General features: G+C 37.1%; 1 protein-coding gene across 2 annotated transcripts in view; it reads right to left on the bottom strand.

The window, feature by feature from the left end:
* Positions 1-25,429, bottom strand: part of LOC129250003 (uncharacterized) — a 61,330-nt gene extending 35,901 nt beyond the window's left edge. Inside the window, exon 1 of one of the 2 annotated variants that reach the window (XM_054889659.1) lies at positions 25,242-25,429. The gene's annotated coding sequence lies outside the window, so the exon portion shown is untranslated. Of the gene's footprint in view, positions 1-24,610; positions 24,773-25,241 lie in introns of those variants that run through there. The other variant, XM_054889658.1, reaches the window with a different exon arrangement.
* Between the last annotated feature and the right edge of the window lie 376 nt (positions 25,430-25,805).

Below are 25,805 nucleotides of genomic sequence, written 5' to 3' on the forward strand. Positions count from 1 at the left end.
GGGAGTGGATTGGATATGCCAGGTTTTATCTTACCTTCCAAGTGAAAGTGAAATATTAGTTGTTATTTGTCAGTTTTGAGTGCGCCTTTGGCTAAAAGATAAAACATTTTTTGTTTTGTTTATGGATATTTCCGGAGAGGTAAGCCAAACACAGTGCTTGTTTTGCCTGTTGCGTAAGTACATATTACTATATTTTCTCCGTTCACTGGTGTTCATGGGTTGAAAATTCATTCATATGCGCATTTGCAATGCATATCGAAGCTGCCTGTATATATGGAAGTGAAATTAAAATTTGAAAATTTAAGTTTGTCATAAAGGTGTTAGGCAAAGAAATTTAAATCGGTCGTGAGCTCAAAATTAATGAAACGAAATTATGTTAAAATATTATTGTGTAAGGGAAAAATGGTGGCAATTTAAAGTTCATAATTTCTATTCTATATAAATGAAAGTAACGGGTGATCAATTAAGAGGAGTTTTTTTCATTTGCGTTTTTTTTACAGATCGCGCGCGAGTTGTGGCAAACTGTCATCGTGGATTTGTTGAACAGCGTTTGGCATTTCATCATGGAAAGACTCACACCGCAACAACGTCTACAAAAAATTTGTATTTTTCTCTTGTGAGATCAAACCTCGAATATTGCAGCATCATTTGGGATCCATTCTATATGGGTTCATCTTTAAGAATTGAGAAGGTTCAAAAACGTTTCACTCGATTTGCTATTCATTCTCTTCGTTGGCCTTGCAGTTTGCCTGCATATAAAAGTAGATGTCTTTTGTTAGCATTGCCAACTTTAGAAATGCGGAGAAAAACTTCATCGGTAATGTTTATAAGAGACATAGTTACGAATCATATCAAATGTCACTTCTTGCTGGAGCTAATACTCTTTAATTGTCCCACTCGTAACCTAAGACTCAGCAATATGTTCCATTTACCTTATCACAAGACCAATTTTAGTCGAAATGAACCGCTCACTCGTTGTATAAGACAGTCTAACCAATTATGCAAACATTTGGATATATTCTCTAACTCACGAGAGACTTTCAAATCAAGACTTAATCTGAAGATACACTTTTTGAATTGTACCTAATGTATCTCACAGTATTGTTTACCATAAATTATATTTAAGCTTTAATATTAGTAATCTATTTAAGTTATACTTTAATTGATGAATAAATAAATAAATAAATAAATAAATTGTTCAACTGTATTATGAAAATCAGCGTTCTGTGACAAATGTTTTTCGTGCGCTTAGACCGCATTATGGTCAACATAATCGGCCTGCCTTAAACACTATTCGACATACCATCAACAAATTTGAATCCGAATATTCATTGGTGGATAATTCTCGACCGAATAGACCACGTCCAGCAAGAAGCATTGAGAATATAGCGGCAGTAGCAGAGAGTGTACGTGAAAACCGCGATGAATCGATTCGGCACCGTTCTCAGCAACTTGGACTGTCGTATGGAACAACTTGGTCAATTTTACGGAAGGATCTTCATTTAAAAGCATACAAAATACAGCTCGTACAAGAACTAAAGCCAAATGACCTTCCTGCACGTCACCGTTTTGCTGATTGGGCTCTTGAAAAGATTGAAGAAGATCCGCTGTTTTCGAGCAAAATTTTGTTCAGCGATGAGGCGCATTTCTGGCTCAATGGTTACGTCAATAAGCAAAATTGCCGTATTTGGGATGAAGAGCAACCAGAACAGGTTCAAGAGCTACCTTTACACCCAGAGAAAACAACGGTCTGGTGTGGTTTATGGGCTGGTGGAATCATCGGTCCATATTTTTTCAAAAATGATGATGGCCGCAACGTAACTGTGAATGGTGCTCGCTACCGTACCATGATATCGGACTTTTTGCTACCTGAAATTGAATCTAATGATCTCTACGACATTTGGTTTCAACAAGACGGAGCCACTTGCCATACAGCTCGTGAAACAATGACTTTATTGAGAAGTCATTTCGGAGAGCAGCTGATTTCACGTTTAGGACCTGTGAGTTGGCCACCAAGATCTTGTGATATCACACCTTTGAACTTTTTTCTTTGGGGATTCGTGAAGTCCAAGGTCTATGCTGATAAACCAGCTACGATTGAAGCTCTGGAAGCCAACATTACGCGTGTTATTCACGACATACCAGTCGAAATGCTCGAACGAGTGATTGAAAATTGGACCTTCAGAATGGACCACCTTAAGCGTAGTTGCGGCCAACATTTGAATGAAGTCATATTCAAAAAGTAAATGTCAAAGAATATCCTTTCAAATGATAAATAAAGGTTTTGAACATAATTTACATTTTTGTTTTTTTTAACTATTGAAAAAAGCACCTCATGATTGATCACCCGTTATATACTCATACACTCCTCTCTTTCTCTCTCTCTGTCTTAGCTTCTGCGGTGGACCATAGCTTCATCAACAATCCTCCTCCAATTCAGTCTCTCTCTCTCTTGCCTGATACTCTCTTACTCATACACCAGCTTGATCAAAAAGTTCGCATAGCAACCGTGAGGTGACGCTCTACGTCAACTGATTTGAGTGCTCTTTTTCTTTTGTTAGGTTGCCACGTCTGTGATTAGCGCTCCTACCAAAATTTTATCGCAATTGCTTGAAATTTCTATTGACAACGAGTTCGAATTAAATTTTTCGTTAAAAGCGTATTCAATCAAATGAAATATTGGGAAACTTCAAGACATTATGGTTAATGATTTGGGTTTGCTTAACATGGCTGTAAAGTTGGTCCCAAAGCATCTGAATTTCATGCAAAAAATACATGATTTCCAAGGCTGAATCCGACCCAACATCCCTCAAACTTATCATTACAGGAGACATAACGTGGGTTTATGAGTACAACATGCAATCCAGACATCAAGCGAGTGAGTGGAGAGCTCCGAAAGAACCAATACCTAAAAGCACGCCGTTTTCAGTCAAAAAAAAACGGTGCTCCCGGCTTTTGTGGATTACAATGGTACTGTCAGACAGTTGGTTAATGTTGGTTAATGGTTGTAAAGGGTTAAGGTGTGGCCCTTTAGCACTGCGACCATATTGATCTATTGTGCACCCTATGCTGTCTATTGACTGTTAAGTATGCTTAGGAATTGTACCAGCTCCTTCTGAGGGAGTGATTGAAGGTCTTCATCTGTATGCATGAACTTGTTTAAAAACCTTTTCCTTCTATGCGTCAACCCCGGACATTCGATAATGAGATGTTCTATAGACTCCTCATCTTCGCAGCAGAATCTGCAGGTGCTGGTGTTAGTTATGCCTAATTTATGTAAGAGTTTGTTGCAGGTAAAGTGACCCGTGAGGGGGCCTGTGAGAGTGCGAATGCTCTTTTTGTTTAACGTGAGGGCTATGTTAGCTCTTTTAGCGTTGAAACTTAGGAACTTTTTGGAGTGTCTAAGACCCTCTACATTGTTCCAATGCTGATTTAATAGAGTTTTGGCCCAGTATTTTACTTTTACTGTCAGACAGTTAATAAAGGCTCTTATTTGTAAATTTTACCATGAAAATTGTAACCTATTGTGTCTAGTACTAATAATTATAATTTTTATCCTTGCTGTGTTATGATCGAATCATTAAATAAATAAACAAAATGTGGGCGTTATTAGAGGTTTACGTGAAGCAATTCGCCAAAAAAGAAAGAATTTGCGAGAAAACAACTCGTGGATTTTACACCCTTAAAACGCACAGTCGCACAGTTCTAAGATTATTCATGAATTTTTGACCAAAAGCGAATACCATCCAACAGATATCAAATACATCTGATATTTGTTTTTTGCGTTATGTATTTTTAAATCCGCTTTGCTGTCTTCAAATTCATAGTCGAAATCTTCTAGACGATCTGCTGGATCCCAGCGTATACCTCTCTCCATTTTGAGTGCCGATGTCTGTACCGCATGAAGAACGATGTTAAGTGGTAAGGGGCATATCTGGCGTATGTCTTTTTCAACTGGGATTCTTTAGCTGACCATCTGGCCTGGGATGACTTTGCAACTAGCCTTCATCAACCTTATTATGATAGGTTTGATGGCACGCCGCTGCATCTCATCGCTTTCCGCATTAAGCTGCGTTCTATGGGATCAAATGATTTTGCAAAATCAATAAATATAAGGTAGAGTGGGTATCGAGACTCATTTGATTGTTCAACGAATATGAGAGATCGTCACTAACAAACAAACTAACAAAAACTTTTTTCCTTGTTCATTCCTCTCGGGAGCATAGAGCCTCGACAAGACTCAGTCTTACGTTACTTTCTTTAATCTATTTTGATTTCTGACAGGGTAGGTGATTAGCCTGCCGCTACAAAAAACATAACCACATCTACATAAATTCCTTTAGGCCGTTACAAAAATCCGTTTTGCAAAGAAATTTATAATATCTTAGTAAAAATAAGCGCTGGAAGTGCTAATCAATTTTCCTGCCCTAAATCTGGTAGGGAAACACGTGGCCGCCGCCTTGGCGCTCAGACTCAAAAGTATGGCGCTATGGAAAGACTGGTGGTTTGGCCACGCTTCCATTTTGCACTCTCTGAATAGTCACAAACAAGAAATAGACTACTTTACTCTTAGACTCACCTTCGAAAAGCTCTTCAAGACGAGCATACCGTCAAGAAAGGAGTGGAAGACACCAAGGCCATGGAGAAGGGGAGAATTAAATTTTTATACAGACGGTTCCAAGCTAGACGATAAGGTTGGTTATGGAGTTTTCTCGAAGGCATTGTACTGGAACTATCCGTTCGACTACCAGACTACTGCAGCGTCTATCTATAAAAGAAGGGGTTCTAGCTATAAAAGAAGTGGCTACATATCTAAACACGCATGCCGTAACAAAAACTACTATAAATATCTTCTCGGATAGCCAAGCGGCCATCAAATCAATGAATGCGGTTATACTCAGATCGAAGGTTGCACAGAAATACCGGGCAGCCCTAAATGATATTAGTGCCATATTCAAGGTCAGACTCATTTGGGTTCCGCGGCACAGAAATATTGCGGGAAACTGTAAAGCTTATGACCTAGCCAAAAAAGGTACTGCTCTTCAACTGCTCAGTGATAAAAGTACAATTGGCCATGGCTACAAGTAAACTAATAGAGAGAAGAAGAAGTAATAGGAGAACCAAGTAGCAGAAAGAATAACACCGGACAATGTTGTTCCACATATGCTACACTCTAAAGAAGTATGGGATGGTATCAAAAATTTGTCAGCGTTCGTACTCAATGATTTGAGACAAATGGAGAGAAGGGGAAAAAGCGAAAGCATAGCAATAGCTGAAATTCCATAGTAGTAGATGTAGTACCTTTTCCTGTAGTAGTAGATGTAGTAACTTTTCCTGTAGTAGTAGATGTAGTAACTTACGGTTGCACTGTAGGACCACTTGCTAGATAAATTTATTTGGATGCAGGTAAACTGACGATACCAGACATAGAAACTTACGTTTCTGTGGTATGGACAGAGACATGGTGGGTGGGGGAGTACTGTTATGACAGGGGTGGCTCTCTCATCAGATGACCTAAACAGTGGGTGGTAACAAGCAGATGCTACTTTCGACGGATTGCATCAGGACAATAACGGACATTGAGCTTAGTGCTCAAACCGCCTCCCGACGAATACTTAACGGTTATACCGGGGGGATCGGTACTTTGACGGTAGGAGGTTTAGTTCGGGTTAAAGTCCTACACTGACGGGGTTAGGCTTTCGATGCTTCCTCCTTGTAAAAACAAAAAAAAAAAAAAAAAAAAAAAAAAAAAAAAAGTTAACTAATAATAAAAAACAACATAATCCAAGAGGCCAATAGGTCATGGAGAGATGAAGGTACATGTGTAACAGCTAGGCTACTCTGGCCGCAAATAAACAAGAAAAGAACAAAGGAATTGCTTAGTCTCTCAAGAGATAAGATCTCGAAGGTCGTGGATTGTTTAACCGATCATTGGCTATTTGGCAGGCATTCCTCAAGACTAGGAGTTTTCTCCCATGAATATTGCAGGCAGAAGTTGTAGAGATGAGGAAGAGGAAGAAACAGTTGAGCACTTCCCTTGCAATTGTCCAGCCCTAGCTAAAATCAGAGCAGGTTGTCTAGGTAAATACTTTTTTAATTCTCTTACAGAGCTGTTTGGCGTTTTGTTGGGATCAATTCTACGCTTATAAGAGCCACAAAATGGTTCCACGAAAAAGGTAAATGGGGTTCCCGTGCAGCACAGTGGTATCACAACGGACCTGTAAGGTCTAAGTGAGTTGGTCGTGCAGATCGTCTACCACCATAACCTAACCTAACCTAGTAAAATAGGGTTGACATTTGTTTAAATTTTCTTTCTGCTACAATATTAAATTTCTCCAGTATTTAGGCGGGAAAACTGAGCGTGCAAATGTTTAATACTTTGAATTTTGTTGTCAACTCTTTTATACTTACAAAGCTGTGTCGCTATGCTCTCACTGACTGCGATGGCAACAGTAATTCTGTGCAAGTTAAATTTCCAACAGATTGACTCTCAGTAAGCGGCTTAAAAAAAAATCAGTTGCTCTATCGTGGGAAGTGAAAAGAGCAACCAATCGGCAACTGAGAATCATGAAATTTTGCCGGCGGCACGTACCAAACACATATACGTGGATATATTTGTATTCATTTTATTTATGTCTAAATATTTATGGCGGTTGTTTCCATGTTAATGGCAGAGTTGATACTTTGGCACAGACAAGAAACGAAAAAGCAAGCAATGCGTCACTTGCTAATAATAGACTTTTGGTGTATTTTACAAATATTGATTTTCAAAAATAAACGAAAATTCTTAAAGCGCCAGTTATTAGCATGCAAATGGTACTGCCTTTATAAATATTGCTTAATGCCTGTGAAGCAAAATTATATGCAAACAACGTTTTTTAAATGTATGTAATTGAAGGGATCTTCGTGCATACATACACACATACATGCATACGTATGTAACGCATGAGTGTTGGTGCTTGTAACATTTAGCTTAGAGGCATTAATGCGTGGTCCAGCTTGGAGAAAACGATAAGCCAGCAGAGTTGTGGATAGAAAAATCTCTATGGGTTGATAGAATGCCCAAAGTGGCAGTACTGCCCAAAAGGTTGGCTGTACCTTTCGAATTCAAAGCCCAAAAGGGATTAGCATAATCGCAAATCAAATAACATTAAATTGTGATTGACTGCACGTTACGCCAGTAATGGCGGTGCTCACACTTTGTGCCATTTACATATATTTACTTTGCTGGTGTTGCAGGTTTTGCAAACATTAACACTAAGGAGAGAACAAACGAAAACCGAAACTTTAGCAAACATTAAGGAAAATCTACGCAATTGATTTTATACCATTTTATGCTAACTGTAAGTAAACTGAGGTAGCGTTTCGCGATCAAAGCCGCTCGATAGTTAAATTATAATTTAATGAAGAACCACTTTGCATCTTAAATGCTACATTGGATGAGCTGAGCAGCTCGCTATTAAAAAGTTGCAAATACCAGGTTTTGCAATTTTCTGTTTTTTGTGCATGAAAGTTACTGGCAACAAGTTGACATAACATTTCCTGAAATTATACAGCAATTTATGCTTCGGATAATTGCATAAAATTGCGCTAGTTGCTGTTTTAAAATGAAATACCCTCACTTTTAATATTAAACTTGCTCGTCACTGTTAAATTTGATTGCTCAAAGAAAAGCTGAAAGCTGGCTATTAGCTAGTTGCAGCACAACCCCAATCTGGGTACAGTTGTACGCCTACACAGCACCCGTACATAGTTATTTGTGCTAGTCTTTCAAGGCAATTTCAGCAATTTTAGCAAAATTTACGCTCTCTCATGTTGTCCTGTCTTTCTGCGCGCTTTTATTCAATGCAGCCTCTTTCTTGCTGTAGTCGAGCGCATGCCAATTGTTGCTCGCTAATGAAATGCATATCTTCAGGTTCCAAAGGGACAATGCTGACGCAACTCAGTTGGCGCACTTCCGGCTGCCGATCAAAGTGTGCGCATACAAAAGTCAACATGCAAGCGTTAAATTATAGCGACACGCATACATACAAACATTTTCAACTAATTGCGCAAACAATGTAGTCATAATAATTGTATGTGAGTGCTGTATATTTTCCTTCATTTTCACTATATATTTGAAATTTAGTTTAAGTTGTATAAGTGTGTGCGTACACCAATATTTGCTTGAACACTTTAGTGCCATATTTTGCACTTGACAATAATGCATTCTGCAAATCAACTAACAGTTGGCTGCAGATGCTGAATTTTGTGTATAAAGAAAGAAGAAAGCAATAAATTTTGCTCTTACCACCCGCTGTGCCGCAAATATGCATACATACGTATATATGTATGTACCTATTTAGTTAAATTAATTCTATTTGAAGGCCAAAGTACGAGTTGCTTCCAAGTAAAGTGTGGAGACTACGCTGGTTTTCGTTTACAAAATGTTGCTGAAACAAGCGCATATTATTTTCCATAGATTTTTGCGTTATTTCTATTTATTATTTATTTTTTTTTTTGGTTACTTTATATAAAAAAGTAATCATTCCGATTAATTGACGAAATAATTTACTTTTATGGCTTTCCGCGGCTAGCCCAGCGGTAGACAATCCTGCCAGCCAAGCTCTGCCGCACATTTCCGATTGCTTTGATCTCTATTTGAGCAACATCGCGAACCAAATTTTAACTATATTTATTCATTCTTTCATCAATTAAGGTACAACTCAAATATATTACTAATACTAAAGCTTAAATGTAATAAGGGGTTTTCCAATAACAGGTGTTATTTTGAATAGCCCGCTATTTCGGTAGATGCCACTTTTGAAGCTGTAATTTTTTAATATTTGACAAGTAGAAACTACGCCATTAATAAAAATGGAATTATACACGCGTAAACAATCCATTGAAATTATTAAAATTCACTATAAAAATGGTGAAAATTGGGCAGAGTCGGTTCGTAAAACTCGAATATTTTTGGGTCACCGTGAAGCACCTTGTCGGTCCGCAATACAGAAATTGGCGAAAAAATTCGAGCTGTTGGGACAAGTTAGTGATGTGAAGAATAAAACCCGTGCACGTTGCTCAAGAACAGCCGAAAATATGGCTGTTGTAGCCGAAAGTGTTGAAGAAAACCCAGGTTTGTCCATTCCTCGTCGTTCTTTGGAATTAGGCATTCCACAAATGTCATTACACCATATTTTGCATAAAGATTTAGGTCTCAAGGCTTATAAAGTCCAGTTAACACAAGAACTCAAGCCGGCCGATCATCAACTACGTCGTGTCTTTGCTGTTTGGGTCGTTGAAATGTTCATGCATTGATCCGGAATTCTATCGAAAAATCATCTTGAGTGATGAAGCCCATTTCCACCTCGGTGGCTTCGTCAACAAGCAAAATTGTCCGATCTGGAGCTTAGAAAATCCAAGAGTTATTGTTGAAAAGACTCTCTATTCTCAACGTGTGACTGTTTGGTGGGGTTTATGGTCCGGCGGAGTCATTGGACTTTATTTTTTCGAAAATGAAGCTGGAGGAACAGGTACGGTGAATGGATTGCATTATCGAGAGATGGTTATCGATTTTTTATGACCGGAATTGGATGGTATTGATCTGAACAACGTTTATTTTCAACGAGACGGCGCTATGTGCCACACCAGCAACGAAACCATTGATCTTTTATCAAAATAACACCTCTTATTGGAAAACCATTAGCTAGTAGAAAATTGCATGGACGTGCAAAAAAAGACGTCTTCTTATGTTTTATTGATTACGAAAAGGCATTGGATAATGTGCAGCATGAAAAGCTCTGCAACATTTTGAGGGCATTACATCTTAAAGACATACAAGTGATACAAAACTTATGTATATTGGAATCAAACTGCACACATTGTTATTGACGGTGAAAAAACGAATGATGTACCCATTTCGAAAGGAGTACGGCAAGGATGTATTCTTTCTCCACTTCTATTTAACATCTATTCAGAAGCAATTTTGCAAGAAGCCTTAGAAAACACTGAGGACGGTATTAAAGTTAATGGCGTATATACCTATAAACAACATAAGATACGCTGATGACACAACTTTAATATCGGACAGCGTGGAAGGACTCCAACGATTGGTCGATAGTGTGACAAGACAAAGCCAAATATATGGTTTGAAAATCAATGTCAATAAGACAAAATTTATGTCAATCAGTCGTAAGAATGTCTACAACAATCTCACACTGACAAGTAATAACATGCCGATTGAACGGGTTAATAAATTTAAGTACCTTGGCCGATATATTTATGATACATGCGATGATTCAATGGAAATTAAATGCCGCATAGAAATGGCTAGAGCTGCTTTTTATAAATGCAGCAGCGTTCTAAAAAACCATATTTTTAATTTAAACTTTAAAAATCGTTTTGTTAGATGTTATGTTCTGTCAGTTTTGTTGTATAGCATGGAAACTTGGACGATGAAAGTTTCTGATATGAATCGCATAGAAGCATTCGATAGAAGAATACTTGAAATTCCGTGGACCGACCGTGTCTCAAACTCTGAAGTGCTTCGAAGAGTAAATAGCGAAAGAGAGCTTCTACGGTGCGTTAAACGCAGAAAAACAGCCTACCTGGCTCATATATGCCGAAATCATAAGTATTATCTTCTGCAACTTATACTGCAAGGAAAAATTGAAGGAAGACAAGGCATCGTAAGAAAAAAATTATCCTGGTTGCGAAATATGTATACGTCAATGGATCGGAGTCCAAAATATCGGTAATCTTTTGGAATTAGCCCGAAACAGATACGCTTTTTCAAATATTGTAAACAATTTATAAAAATGTTTTTATTTTTGTGAGCATATTTGCTAAGATTTATTGTATTCATTTAATTTTGTATGCATAGAATTTTATAGTTATATTATATTTTATACATGATCGCTTACATTCGGTAACGTGCAAGCGGTTCATTTCGACTAAAATTGATGTTGAGATAAGGTAAATGGAGCTCATTGCAGAGTCTAAGGTTACGAGCGGGACAATTAAAAAGCATTAGCTCGAGCAAGAAGTGGCATTTGATATGGTTCGTAACTATGTCCCTTATAAACATTACCAATGAAATTTTTCTCCGCATTTCTAAAGTTGGCAATGCTAACAAAAGACATCTACTTTTGTATACAGGCAAACTGCAAGGCCAACGAAGAGAATGAATATTAAATCTAGTGAAACATTTCTGAACCTTTTCAATTTTTAAAGATGAACCCATATAGAATGGTCCCAAATAATGCTGCAATATTCGAGGCTTGATCTCACAGGAGAAAAATACAAATTCCTCAGCGTAGAAATATCCTGGAACTCCTGTATGAACTCCTGAATTATTTCCGAATAATAATTAAAATTGATATTTACGGCTATCAACAAAAAATTTCGAATGGTTTTAAATCGCATCTATGCTGGCGTGGCTAACTGACATCATACTAAAAGTGCTTTTTATCAAAATTTCATTAATTTCGCTTTTATATAATATTTTCTCTCTTTGTTCGTTTTATGCTATTAAACAGTTAATTTGACAATTCACAGCAACTTTCCACTCAGTCTCAAGGCGAGTCTATTAAAGCTGCTAGCAGTAGGCGAGCTGATTTGTTTTATTTTCTTTTCCCTTTTCCTTCCTCTGTGTCCGTTCGAATGTCAGCACAAAATTGAATTACGAAACGAATGATTACTTACATTCAAATTTGTAATTTGAAAATTAAAATTTTGTAACGAATTTAAATACAGAAGTTATTATGAACATTTAAAAAAAATTTCAACACGTTAAATAAATTGATTCTTATTTTTTCTATTTTGGCTCTTCACAAATTAATCACTTCTTTGTTTTCTACTTTGACGCGGCATTCTCATATACGTTCATTAAAGTTCTCTGCAGTATGTTGTTGTTGGTGTAGTGCCACTACCTTTGAGTTTTGTCTTGCTCAGCCTACATGACTCTTCATTATTAATATATTATATACACACATACATATAAATATATACTTTGCATATGAGCAGCGTTTTTTTGCCTGAGTTTTACCGGATTTCTACATCATTCCATGTTTTTTCATAAACCAATGACGAATTGTCGGAAAATTCGAAAAATTACGATTTATGAGAATATTGAAATTATGAAAAATTAGTGGGATTCAAATTTTGCATATTCCTACCTCTAAATGTTAAAAGCATTAACTTGTTTGGCATTGAAAGGCTATTTTGCTGAACTCGCCCACAATCAATTTTTCAATGTAATGTCGGAAAAAGTTTATAGTAAATATTTCTGTGGTTCACTATTGACTGCAAATTAGTTTGCGCATTCATTTTCGAAGAAAAATGTGCCAACAATACCGCCGCGCCAAAAACTCCACCACCCCAGTAAATTGCTCAAAATTTATTGGCTTCTAAGACTTTGGCTTCATTACCTCTGCTCCAGAGCTGTAAATTTTTTGTTGTTAAACTGTTATGCATACTCTCACCAGGCGAATGTGTGGCATTTTCTGCGCTCTATAAAAAAGCGAGAATGAGTCTTTTTTTCGCGGATTTTTGCTTATATGTGTATATAAGTTCGGCCAAATTGTTAGGCGAAAATTTTAATTGTTACAAAAAATGCAAGTAAGCTGTACATATATGTATCTATTAGAATATATATATATATATATATATACATATATTTTAGTAGATCAAATATATAATTTGTGGAGATGTTGAATAGTTTTGCTCTATTCTCATATGAAATATCAAACATTTTCACAAGCTGTATAGCATTTCGTATGGTCGACTTATAATGAGGTGGCATTTTTTCCGAGAAAAGAACCCACACACAACAACTATTAAAACTCCAAACATAGAAATTTTGCTTCCGATATGAAAATTTGTCTCATGCGATAAAAAAGCAATGATGGCGAGCTGCTAAAAATGCCCATAGAGAGATGTGAAATCACAGCGCACGGTAAATTGCCTTCAAATTCTGAGTTAGTGTCGACTAATCCGTGAATAAGTGGAAGACTTTATGCAGAACTCTCCTCAGAGTCTTAAGCGGCTAATATATTTGCGTTAACAAATCAAATTTGAAAGTAGGTTGTTAATGATTCGAAACGTTGATCAAGCACAAAGCGATTCATTTTGTACCGCAGCGCCACTTTTTTAAGCGCAAGAGAGCAGTTGGTGTTGCCGTTAAACAACATGCCATTCAAAAAGTAACAGGCAGATGGTCTGCTCATTGGTGTGACTCGCTTCAAAATTTAAGGCATTCAATATTCGATGTTGTTAGGTTAGGTAAAAGTTGCCGTGAGCTCAATGCTTTATTGTTGTAATTTGAGAATTTAGAAAATGAGGGTATGTTTGCATACTCATTTAAATATCTAAATTCGAGAACAAAGTAAACATACGATTTGTATACAAAAACAATCACGAAACTTGAATTTTGCATGCTATCTACGTTTCCGTTAGTTTGCCAAACAATGCGAGTTAAAAGTTGTTGTGAGCAATGCATTGAGAAAAGAGAGCTAGCTACCTTCTCTCTGCTGCTATAATTACGATTGCATTTATACGTACTCGTATAAGTTAACACGAGCGACCGCTAAGCAAAAAAAAAACAGTTGGCAGCGGAAACGTCGATGCCAACAATGTTGCGAGCTATGCCTCGCGACGAAATACGATTCCTTGCAATAAAGTGCAAGACCAGCGTCTTTAGAGCTTATGACTAGCTTACGTTTAAGAATTAAGGTTATTATTAAGTCAGTTAAATTTGGGGAACAAGAGGCCGACGATTATCACCTCGCTAAGTACTAATTCTCTCATTTAAGCGCCACACCGCGTGTCATAAAAACGCTGTGATAAACGCTTATAATTAATTTATAAGTGTTGCTGCAAATACGAGTATTATATGTAATTGTATAATTTTTAAGAGATACTGAGAGTTAATTTGACAATTCATACCAACTTTTTACTGAGTCTGCATGACTCTTCATATTTTACAAAAATTTGCATACGCGAAGGTTGGCCCCGTTCCTATGGCGGATTCGGTTTCACTTTATCAAAAAAGTAGAACATTATATTTTTAGCAGCCAAGCTCAACGTTTTTTTTTCTTCGGGGATACGTCCAAAAGATCACTGTTTTTAGAGGAATGATTACTTAGAAGCTCGTGATTGTGCTCTGACTTTTAAGCTCATGCAATTTGTTGCCGCTGATTACCTTTTGCTTCACGATTTGAAATTGTTGGTGCACATGGATCAACTGAATTCCATTGGAGCATTGCAAAGTAAAAACGGTTCTACCTTTTGCGATATACGACCGAAGGTTGGAAATCGAAGACACTCAGACAATTGTGGGGATTTCATGAAACTATGTATAAGTATGCATTAAAATATGTCTATGTATGTACGTATATATATAATAGGTGTTTACATATGACTTCAAGGAAATGAAATTGCCGATGAATTGGCGAACTGCATAGCAGCGGTAACCTCACATGAACCAGAGCCAATGAACGGAATCAGTTCTACAGGAATCATGAATTGCATCAGCGATTATGTATACAATTTTCAAAAAGAGCGATGCTCCAGTCTGGAGTGCTGCAGAACTGCAAAGTGTTGTGTGACAAACCCGAACTGAAAACTGTCGAATTTTTTTTTAAACTTCGTAGAGAAGATATTCGGTTGATGGTTGGTTTTGTTACGGGACACAAGCCATGGCATCAGCATATGACCACCATTGGAATCATTGAGGACCCGATTTGTCTGTCTTGTTTAGAGCAGGCGGATAACACTGAATATTTTCTCTGTGAGGGTCATGTCTTTGCTAAAGCACAGCTACGGATTTTGGGTTCCGATGTCATGAGAATGCGTAATATTCGTTCTCTCAAACTGGACGAAATTTTTAGATTTGGCAAGGAATCTGGAATATTTTCACAGGACTAGATGTATATGTCTTTGTTCTATTCTAAAGGGTTTTCCAATCACAGGTGTTACAGGTGAATGGATTGCGCTATCGAGTGATGATTAACGATTTTTTATGGCCGGAATTGGATGGCATTGATCTGGACAACGTTTATTTTCAACAAGACGGCGCTACGTGCCACACAAGCAACGAAACCATTGATCTTCTACGGGAAAATTTTCCGAACCGTGTTATCTCTCGAAAAGGTGATAACAATTGGCCACCGAGATCTTGTGATTTAACACCTTGTGACTTTTTTGTTTGGGGCCACGTGAAAGAGAAGGTCTACGCCAACAGCAAAGAGTCGATTCAAGACCTCAAAGCTGGAATTCGTGAGGCTATCGCGGACATAGGGCAGCCATTTTGCAGTTCGGTTATGGAAAAATTTCATGAAAAGAATATTGTCCTGTAAGCGTGGTCGTGGTGCTCATTTGCCTGATGTTTTTTTTTCACTATTAACGGCATACCTTCCTCTTTATAATAAAATAAACATCCGATAATTTATATTATTATAAAAAATAGCAGTTTTCTTTGAATTTCAAAATAACACCTCTTATTGGAAAACCCTTTATATGTTTCTTTCTATTACTTCTCTCTTTTCCTCCTTAACTATTTATACCCCTTTAGCCTTCAGAGCATGAATATAATGGCCTTTTTAGCCTGAGTGTTTAAGAAGCACCAATTTCTCGGAGCTTCTTAGCTTGCCTTTTTCAAATAATAATATTAAAAATATACGCCAATTTGCTTAAATTGTGCATAGGTGATGATGTCAAAGATAGAAATATATTCTTTTTTAATAATGGAAAATGAGAGCGGCACTGCCCATCTTTAAGGGGGGAGCCTGGTTTAAAAGGTCAAAAAAATTATTTTTTTTTTTTTCGTTTTAAGCGATTCCTAATATATTTCAGAATATTCACACAAAGTTACAGATCCTAATTCTCAATATTTCCGTAGATACAAAGCCAAAGGTAGGCGAGCGTTAGGTAGTTACGCTGTGACCGGACCGCTATAGTACAAACTTTATCTTCTTTTCTCGACTTTTCATTTTTATGATTTCTTTGAATTGGCGTACATGAATGAAAAAAAACTAATGAACTTTTTGAAATGAATCATAGCTTGTTCCCTTCAGTATTAAATTCTCTTCTATTTGAACTAACAAAATAGATAAAAAAAAATTTTTTTCAAGATTTTTATATCAAGTTGAAGTGAATTTCTTTATATAGAAAGGCATTTTTTTTTTAAAACCTCCAAAAAGCTGAAATTTTGGAATTTCTCTCAGTTTTCTTAGTTCATCTAGAATAAAAAATCATGATAACTAGAAATCCATTTGAATTTTTTGCTTTAGATACTAATTACGAGCAGTTGAAAACTCCAGCGTTGCAGCGCTCTACTAATTTCTATGTTAAACATTTTTTTCAACTTATTTTAACCAGTACAAAATTTTTTTATACTTTCTAAATGTTCATTAAAAGATAGAAAAACTTTACAGTGCTAAAATAATTTTTTCCTTAAAAAAAAAAATCGCAAAGAGATGCAATTTTTAGACCTCATAAACCAGGCTCCCCCTTAAGTAAACGTGTGTGCTTCTAAAAGAACTTCATCATTACTTCATCCAACTGTGTTGAACTTATTTCATTCTGGATAGAAGGCCATCATATCGCATGTACATGAAATTGGACAGCAACCATTCCCGTCTTCCATATATGTATGTAGAAATATTCACTTCCATTTGTCCGTTTATAACCCAATACCGGTATTTTCCTGCAAATTCCCGAGTGCATTTCTATCATCAACCACGCGGAGGTGGCATATAGCTTTAGGGGGTACAAGGAGCACATCGCCAATTGTGAAACCAGCTTGGCCTGCACATATTTAAAGCATAAATACGACAGTCTATTCTTCTTCTTCTTAATTGGAGCTAAAACCGCTTACGCGATTTTGGCCAAGTTTAACAAAGCGCGCCAGTCGTTTCTTTCTCGTGCTAACCGGCGCCAGTTGGGCACCCCAAGTGAAGCCAAGTCCTTCTCCACCTGATCTTTCCAACGCAGAGGAGGCCGCCCTCTTCCTCTGCTACCACCAACTGGTACCGCATCGAATACTTTCAAAGCCGGAGCGTTTGTATCCGTTCGGACGACATGACCCAGCCAACGTAGCCGCTGGATCTTTATTCGCTGCGCTATGTCTATGCGTGCAGTCTATTACAAGCAATAAAATTCTTCTAAATTACAATTTAGCTTTCCTAGTACCTGCAAATACAATGCCCGCCTATGGTAGAAGTGTGTCCATTGGTTTTGTTTTAGCTGAATGCAATTGTTTGAAATTGAATATCGCAATCAACTATAAAGTTTTCCTTGAGCTTTGTGTGGCTGTATATAGTAAAACAGCCTTTTGCTTGTTACCTCACAATTCTGCATAGAAATATCGCACAGCACAGCGTGATTTGAAATTTGTATGACCTGAAGGCTTTTTTAGCCTGTCTTTAAAAAAATAAAAACTAATTTGTTCAACACTTTCTTTTTTAAATGCATTTTTACAGGAATTTTTTATTTATCAAAAGTTCTATTTTGGCGCAACTTTAATTTTTGACAGTAATTTAGATATTCGATGGTGTCAAATGAATATCGACTGGCATTTTTTTGCTACTAAAAAATATTTATTCAGGCACAAATTGTCACAATTTCTATTCTCTGAAATTTGATAGCGTTGAATGGGAGTTTTTATGATTTTTTTTGTTCCCTAATATACTTGTTTTGTAACTTGTGAATAAACAAAAAGAAAAGAAATAATAATAATAAAAATAATGCCAAATGAAAACTTCCACCAGTTTTCTGTGCTGTTTTCTTTTGCAGCTCAAAACTACAATGCGGAATCCGTCGGTGCTAGAAGGCTAATCAAATTATGAAAATTCGTATTAAATATCTCCATTTCACTTTACTATAAAAGCAAATAGCGGCTGCCGTAGCCGAATGGGTTGGTGTGTGACTACCATTCGGAAGTGGATAGACACGAATTTCCGTGCCTGGAACACCAAGCGCCAAATGAAAAAAGAGTATTTTCGAATAGCGGTCAGCCTTCCGCAGGCAATGAAATGTATTTCTGCCATGAAAAAACTCCTCATAAAAAAATATCTGCCGTTCGAACTCGGCTTAACTGTAGGGCTCTCTGTACTATACGCAAACCACCAAACTCCCAATAAGCGGTGCAAGCGCCAATTATACATACAAATATATACATATCCTATGATCAAAAAGTACCGGGAAGGTGATGTTGAATATGAGCACTGGGTTAAACGTTGGCTTATGTGTATCTTGCTTCAGACGGATCATATTTTGAAGGAGGTAAAATAAATTTGCCTGAAATTTAACTTGTTTTGTTTTATTTAAACATTCCCGGTACTCTCTATCATAGGGTATAAGTAAATTATGCAAAATTACATAAGAAATTAACCACTAAAAATAGAACCAAATTAAAAAAAATTAAACTGATTACTTTTAAGGGCGAAATTAACAGAAATGGTGCAGGTTTATTTTATCATTTTAAATTAATTAGGACCCGGATGAAGCCGAATTTCATACCCTGATTCCAAATATATGATAGCATTAGTTTTTGCGTGAGAGCTCGACTTTATGAGCATCTCTGTTGCATGCACCTGCCTGCTTCCACATTTGTTTTATATTTTATTAGTTAAATGTAGTTCATCGCTTTTGCTAAGATTTGCATATTTGTTATTTTAGATAGTTGAAGCTTTCACTCTTTAAACTGTTAGCAGTACAACTCATGTATAAAAAACTAGTTTTGGTAAATAATTTGATTTTATTTTCTTAATATGAAAACAAACAAAAATTATAAACAGGAGGCATCTCATATTCTGCTACTTGAATCGGTTCAGTAACAATGACATTTGAGGAGCGATAGGTTGTAAGCCCAGGGTCACAATCCACTCGATTGGGCTGACATCTTAGATTTAGCTGGAAGAAGCGGCATTTCCATATCAGCCGCTTGCTACAAGTCAGACACGTTTTGCAGCCGTCCATTATGGAACAGACGCAGCGGAAAGCTTTTGGGCTTAATGCTCATTTAAAGGCGGCAAAATTTCGCCTTATCGCTGTTTACAACGACTTGCAGTTTTTTATTTAGAGGAATATAGAGCCCCCTTCACACCTACACTACAGTAAGATACGGCAGCATCTGATACCCCAAAAAAAATTCGAACTTTTATAAATCGCCGTTTTAGAGCCATTCTGCGTATCTGGTGGCCTGCTAACTGCATATCGAATGACGAGCTCCTTGCGCGAAGTGGTCAAAGATAAAATTCGTAAACGAAAATGGAAACGGATTGGTCACATAACCAGTAAACCTTCTAACGACATCAGCAGAATGTCGTTGAACTGGAACGCACAAGGCGCTCGACGTAGAGGACAACCAAAAGGAACATGGAGGCAAGCCTATTTAATGAAACCACGACTGATGTTTTGCTCACGTGGCCGCAGATAAATTTAAAAGCTGCAATTCGATCCCAATGGAACTTATTTATTTTGACACTTTGCGCGTTCCCGGCCGACGCTCTAGCAAATAATAATAATTTCTTGGAATTGGCGAACAAATAGTAGTGGGAGGGAGCCAAGTCTGGCGGAAAGGGGGATGTGAAAAGATTTGGAAGCCTATTTCCATTAATTTTGTGACTACAACTGCTGAGGCGTTATCGTGAAGGAAAACGAGAAGGATAGTCACTCGACTTCCTCGATTCAAACGATTGCCAAACACAAAGAAATGTGCCGATCCGGCTGAAACATAGGGTGTGCTTTTCTACGATTATGTTTTTTCTGGATTGCTATTTTTGTGACCTAATTTCATGTTCACGACATTCGTATGCTCAAGTTAGATAACATAAAAAGAGCTAATTTTGGTTTCTTATTCCAAAAAATTGCTTTTTTTCAACTTACAATTCGACCAACTTTTATCAGATTTATATTTGAGCTAATTTTACTGCATCAGTTTTAGAGGTGCTGCCATTCACTCATAGCCAGCTCATCAGAGTTCACAGAGCTTTAGACTGAGCTTTAGACTTGCACTGTGTGCGATGGCGTTCTGTATACCTGGACGTCACTGAAGTGGGTGGAACTAACAGAAAAGCCCACTGACTATTATTTAAATACGCAAGAAGCAATCCAGCAATGAAGTTGTGACACTTTTCTCTGCGGTGAACAATTAATTTAAGACTTAGATTTGATGCTCCAAATAAAGGGTGGTTAAATTTCAAGGGCCATGTTAAATGTAAATCACACCTAAACGTGAAGTTTTTTTTCTGCATTTTATTTGAAATTTTTCAATTTCACAATCACAAATTCACAATCGAGCAACGCGTTAAAGTTATTCAGGCTTATTATGAAAACGGGCGTTCAAATCAAAATGCATATCACCTCAGTGGATTCGTCAATAAGCAGAATTGCCGCATTTGGGCGAATGATAATTCAAGAGTGATTGCTGAAAAACCAATGCACCCACAAAGAGTGACTGTTTGGTGCGGTTTATGGGCCGGTGGCATCATTGGGCCGTATTTTTTTCCAAAATGAGGCCGGTCAGGCAGTTACTGTGAATAGTGTTCGCTATCGTGAGAAGATAACGAACTTTTTATGGTCCGAATTGGAAGATATGGATATGGACGATATGTGGTTTCAACAGCACGGTGCCACTTTGGGCAGCTAACGAAACAATGGCTCTTTTGCGTGAAAAATTTGATGGCCGAATAATCTCGCGTCGCGGCGATGTCAATTGGCTGCCAAGATCATGTGATTTGGCACCGTTGGGCTTCTTTCTTTGGGGTTATTTGATAGAAAAGGTGTACGTCGATAAGCCAGTAATAATTCAAGAGCTAAAGGAGGAGATAATTCGGCACATTAACGGCATAGAACCTCAATTATGTCTCAGCGTCATCGAAAATTTGGACCATCGGATGGAGATGTGCCGCCGAGACCGCGGCGGCCATTTGGCCTATATTTTGCTTTGTACGTAATTGAGCCATACCAATTTTAGCATAATAAGGAGAAATGACAATAATTTCTTAAAATAAGTGGGTTTTATTTAAAATCAACACCGGGCCTTGAAACTTAACCACCCTTTATAACTGAAATTAGTTCTAAAATCCTAACAACACCACACTTTGATGAGTCCCCGGTCACTCTGGAGTGGAGACAAAATGAAAGAGTGGATGAGCGTACAAGGAACGGCTCTAAGCTTGACTTTCAGCGAGTGGTACCGAACATTTTTTTAAACGAACTGTATGTACATTGCGATTGAATTGAGCGCATTCGCGAAAACCAACAAGAAGGTGGTCTCTGGCTACTAACTGCAACGTCTCCAAAGCGTTCGGGGCAAAACTGAATCTTAAAAGCACAAAATGTCTGTTTGGATTCAACAGATCAGCTACCAGCATCCGCACAGTTGTTATAACGGGTCAGTGCACTATTGGCAGCCTAGCCCGTAGAATGGGTGTAACTGCCAATGACTTCTGCAGAAGTTGTAAAGATGCAGAAGAAATTGTGTCGCTACAACAGCTCCTCTGTGAATGTCCTGCAATTCAAAGCAGTCGTGCCAAATATCTTGCCGATTATTTCTTTGAAGACTTGGAAAATTTGCAAAATGTCTCACTAGAGGGACTGATTACCTGCTTAAAAACATCTAAATGGCTTAAGCTACTTAGTTAAGGGATGAAAATCAAATGCAGGTATCACAATGCGAAGTAGGGCCACCGAGTGTCTTGTTTTAGGCAAGCATCCTGGCTAAACTAAACTAACCTAACGTAATATTCTAAGCGCGTCTATTTTACCCTATTTTTGTCTAACAAACGGAATAAACGATAAGCTTTTGCTTCTTAATAAATCACTACCCAAAAAGTATGATATTTCAAAGTGTGGTATTGGCTCAAAAGCATTAGTGCTACTACTTAAAATGAGGAATAATAGAATTAGGGCTACAAAAAAAATACTCTAGAAAAAGGTACCCTATAAAAGTAGCTGGTTTTTATTAGAATAGAACAATTTTCATGGCAGATATACACTTGGAGGGTCTGGTTTAAAATTAAACTATACAATTGGAAGCTTTGTCTATGAACTGAAACACTTTCAGCTGCAAAGTGCATGCGAATAAATCAGACCAAATCGTTCAAATACTAAATATTAAAATATATGAGTATGGATTTGCAAAGGGTGGTTCAATAGCGACATCACACAACTTTTGCATGGCCAAATTTAAGAATTTTGGGCGCTTCAAATTATCAAGAGGTACCCTTTCTCGAGCTAATTTCATGCCTTGATAGTGCGAGCCAAGATGTTTATGCAGTAGCCGTCACATTGATAACTGAAACAAACCAAAGTTTGCGGAACTGACTGATTCCATTCATTTTAAGTTCAAGCGCTTTTAAGGGCACAGATACCTATAAAATGTCGAAAAAAATTTTTTGATTTTTTTTTTCATAAAATGTTAATATAATCCTTTAAGGGGGGAGCCTGGTTTATGAGGTCTAAAAATTGCATCTCTTTGCGATTTTTTTTTTAAGGAAAAAATTAATTTAGCACTGCAAAGTTTTTTCTATCTTTTAATGAACATTTAAAAAGTATAAAAAATTTTTGTACTGGTTAAAATAAGTTGAAAAAAATGTTTAACATAGAAATTAGTAGAGCGCTGCAACGCTGGAGTTTCCAACTGCTCGTAATTAGTATCTAAAGCAAAAAATTCAAATGGATTTCTAATTATCATGATTTTTTATTCTAGATGAACTAAGAAAACTGAGAGAAATTCCAAAATTTCAACTTTTTGGAGATTTTAAAGAAAAAAATGCCTTTCTATAAAAAGAAATTCACTTCAACTTGATATAAAAATCTTGAAAAATTTTTTTTTATCTATTTTGTTAGTTCAAATAGAAGAGAATTTAATACTGAAGGGAACAAGCTATGATTTATTTCAAAAGGTTCATTAGTTTTTTTTCATTCATGTACGCCAATTCAAAGAAATAAATGTGAAAAGTCGAGAAAAGAAGATAAAGTTTGTACTATAGCTGTCCGGTCACAGCGTAACTACCTAATGCTCGCCTACCTTTGGCTTTGTATCTTCGGAAATATTGAGAATTAGGCTCTGTAACTTTATGTGTATATTCTGAAATATATTAGGAATCGCTTAAAAGGGGAAAAAAATGATTTTTTTGACCTTATAAACCAGGCTCCCCCCTTAAGAACATGTCAAAAAGTTTTCAAAACGTAAATTTAAGTATTTCTTATATTATAGATCGTTAACCGTGACGACTCTATTCTTTGCGTTCGAGCGCTGGGAGAGGTATAGATACGTTGTATTCCAACTTTAGACGCGTTTTTCTCAAAACTATATTTTTTGAATTAGCGTACTCGATAACTCGAAATGTTATTGACCGAACTCCCTGAAATTTTGATACATCTTTTTTACGATATTACTTTCTAAGTGAATTTAAAGTTTTAGAAAATTTTTCGAAAAAATAATTTTTTCGAAGCAAAAATAGTAGGAAAATTCGCCCTAAAATTAATTTTTTTTTAAGTATTTTATGCTGCAAATTTTTTTCCATTTGTTTTTAATTCATATAGAAATTATGACATTAATAAAGAAACAAATTATTGGTTTCTTGTATTCAGGTCACTGACGCCGATGCTACAATGCCCGCCGATTGAGAAGCCCCGTTGCGACCTTCCTGGAAGTGTGTTGAGTGTACATCAGCCATTTTAAATGATTAAAAAAAAACAACAAAATTTTGTAATTTTAATGTGTAAATAAAGTGTATGCCAATTTTGAAAAAAAAATTGACTTCTTCATTTTACATAATTTTAATGAAAATCAGGGAAAATATGGCCGTTTACTGGTATCTGTCCCATTAAATTTCAATAACTATTTTTCGATTATGTGTATCTCGATTGTCTCACAGCCATAGAAACATGGCAAAGTGAAAATTCTAGCTCGACTTTATATGCAACAGCATACAGCGCCTGTCTGGTTGAACAATCACTCTGACCGAAAATTGTAAACAGAAGTTCGATGGTAATTTTTGATTATTTCCACACGTTGCTTGTTCGGGAGCTCCAGCCTGCTAGAAATGCAAATCTTGAGTGACGTGATATTGCTTAAAAAATTGCCTAGACGCTTCTTAAAAATCCGCTATGTGTGTCTGTATGTAAGACACCTGCTTCACTTGCTTGCTCGCAACAGTTAGCGTTCTTGCTTAAGGGCTTAAGATTTTTAATTTAATAAAAGCATTTGCTGTATTGTTTGTGCATACACGGGATTTGCATGCCCAACTGTGTACTGTCCACACAACGCAGCCTTCAAATTGGCCGCCTGTATTTATTGCCTATTAAAGGAGAATTAATTCATTAGGTGCCTTGTCTGATACTTGATACCACACAACCTTTTAAGATTAATATTTGTGAGTTGATTTAAGGGCAAATAAGCTAAGTGCCTTAAGGTACAAGTGTGTGTAAAGTTCTTAGCAAGGTCCACTTTTCGGTTGCTTTAAGAAGCTCAAGTTTTCTTGTTCGCTTGTTTAAAGAGTAGTTAACTTTGCATTTCCCTTTTTGTCTACTTTGGCTTTAAGGCAATGACATCTCGCGTAAAAAAGTTTTCAAACTAAATATCTACATATTTTCCAACGCCTAGAAGTATACCTACCCCGTTCGTTGGTGCTGTTCTGCTTAATCCAAAAGAAGTTTTGAGTTTAGTTTATGCGGCGTCTATGAGAAAAGCGCGGCTTGCTTGCCCAGCTCAAAGCGAGTGGATATTTCACTAGTCAACACACAACAGTATGAATTTCAACACAGAATATGTATATGTGTGTGTTAATATATGTATTTATAACATTTAATGTATTTATTATATTTAATTTTTCAGCTTTGCTGCAACGCTGACACAGAGCAATGCCCAATTTCACTGCGGCGGTTAGCAAAAGCAAAACGTTTATGTTTTTTTATAATTTATTTATTATTTCATTTTGGCAGCACAATAAATTTGAATTGAATGGTGTTAGCCGTTATTTGTTTCGCAATTTGTGTACACAGCCTACACGCACGTGATGAACGCATCGGTGGTACGTGACAAACGCGTGCGATTGGTTGCAACGTAGCAAATTTACTACGACTCCAATCAATTTAAATTTGAATTGTGCAGTATCCAAGGATTAAGGAAACTTCGATGTTCGAATTTTCTACCGTAATATAGCACATGCACACACACACACTCACACACAGTTAGGTGCACTCGTGACAAATCAGTTATACTTGCAAACACAAATTGAATGAATTACCTAAAACTATGCAATGCGATTCAATTAGGCGTTGCGCGTCTGACGAGCGGATTTACTGTACTTTATTTGATTTCGCGACACGGAAAATGCTTTACGTTATTTGGCTTTGCGTTGCGTTGCGTTGCCTTGCGTGGTAATTTCAATGATTCAAGTAAAGTGCTGCTAATGGATGCGACCAAAGCAACAGGCTGACGGCGTATGAGCAACTCAGGATAACTTGTGGACTGTTGCTGGTTTTTATATTCCATAAAACGTGCGACAACAACGGCTGTGCTAGCGGGCGAGACCAGCGCGAAGGTAGCCGAGCGGCTCGATAGCAGGGAATCGTGTTGCTTCGCTTCGTCTCGCTATACGCAAGCAACGGCAGTGTGCATGCGTTTGTGTGGGTGCGGGGCTGGTGTTATTGGCATTGGTCGCTTAGTCGTACCGCTACAACTGTTGGCTGCTGCCCTACGTGAGCATGCGTACATCCGTCCCATGCTGCTCACAAAGATTCATTAACCAACATGGTTAGGAGATAAATTGGTGACTCCGGCAGACTGTTGCATGCAACAGTAACACAAT

Source organism: Anastrepha obliqua, chromosome 1 (genome assembly GCF_027943255.1).
Source record: "Anastrepha obliqua isolate idAnaObli1 chromosome 1, idAnaObli1_1.0, whole genome shotgun sequence".
Lineage (NCBI taxonomy): Eukaryota > Metazoa > Arthropoda > Insecta > Diptera > Tephritidae > Anastrepha > Anastrepha obliqua.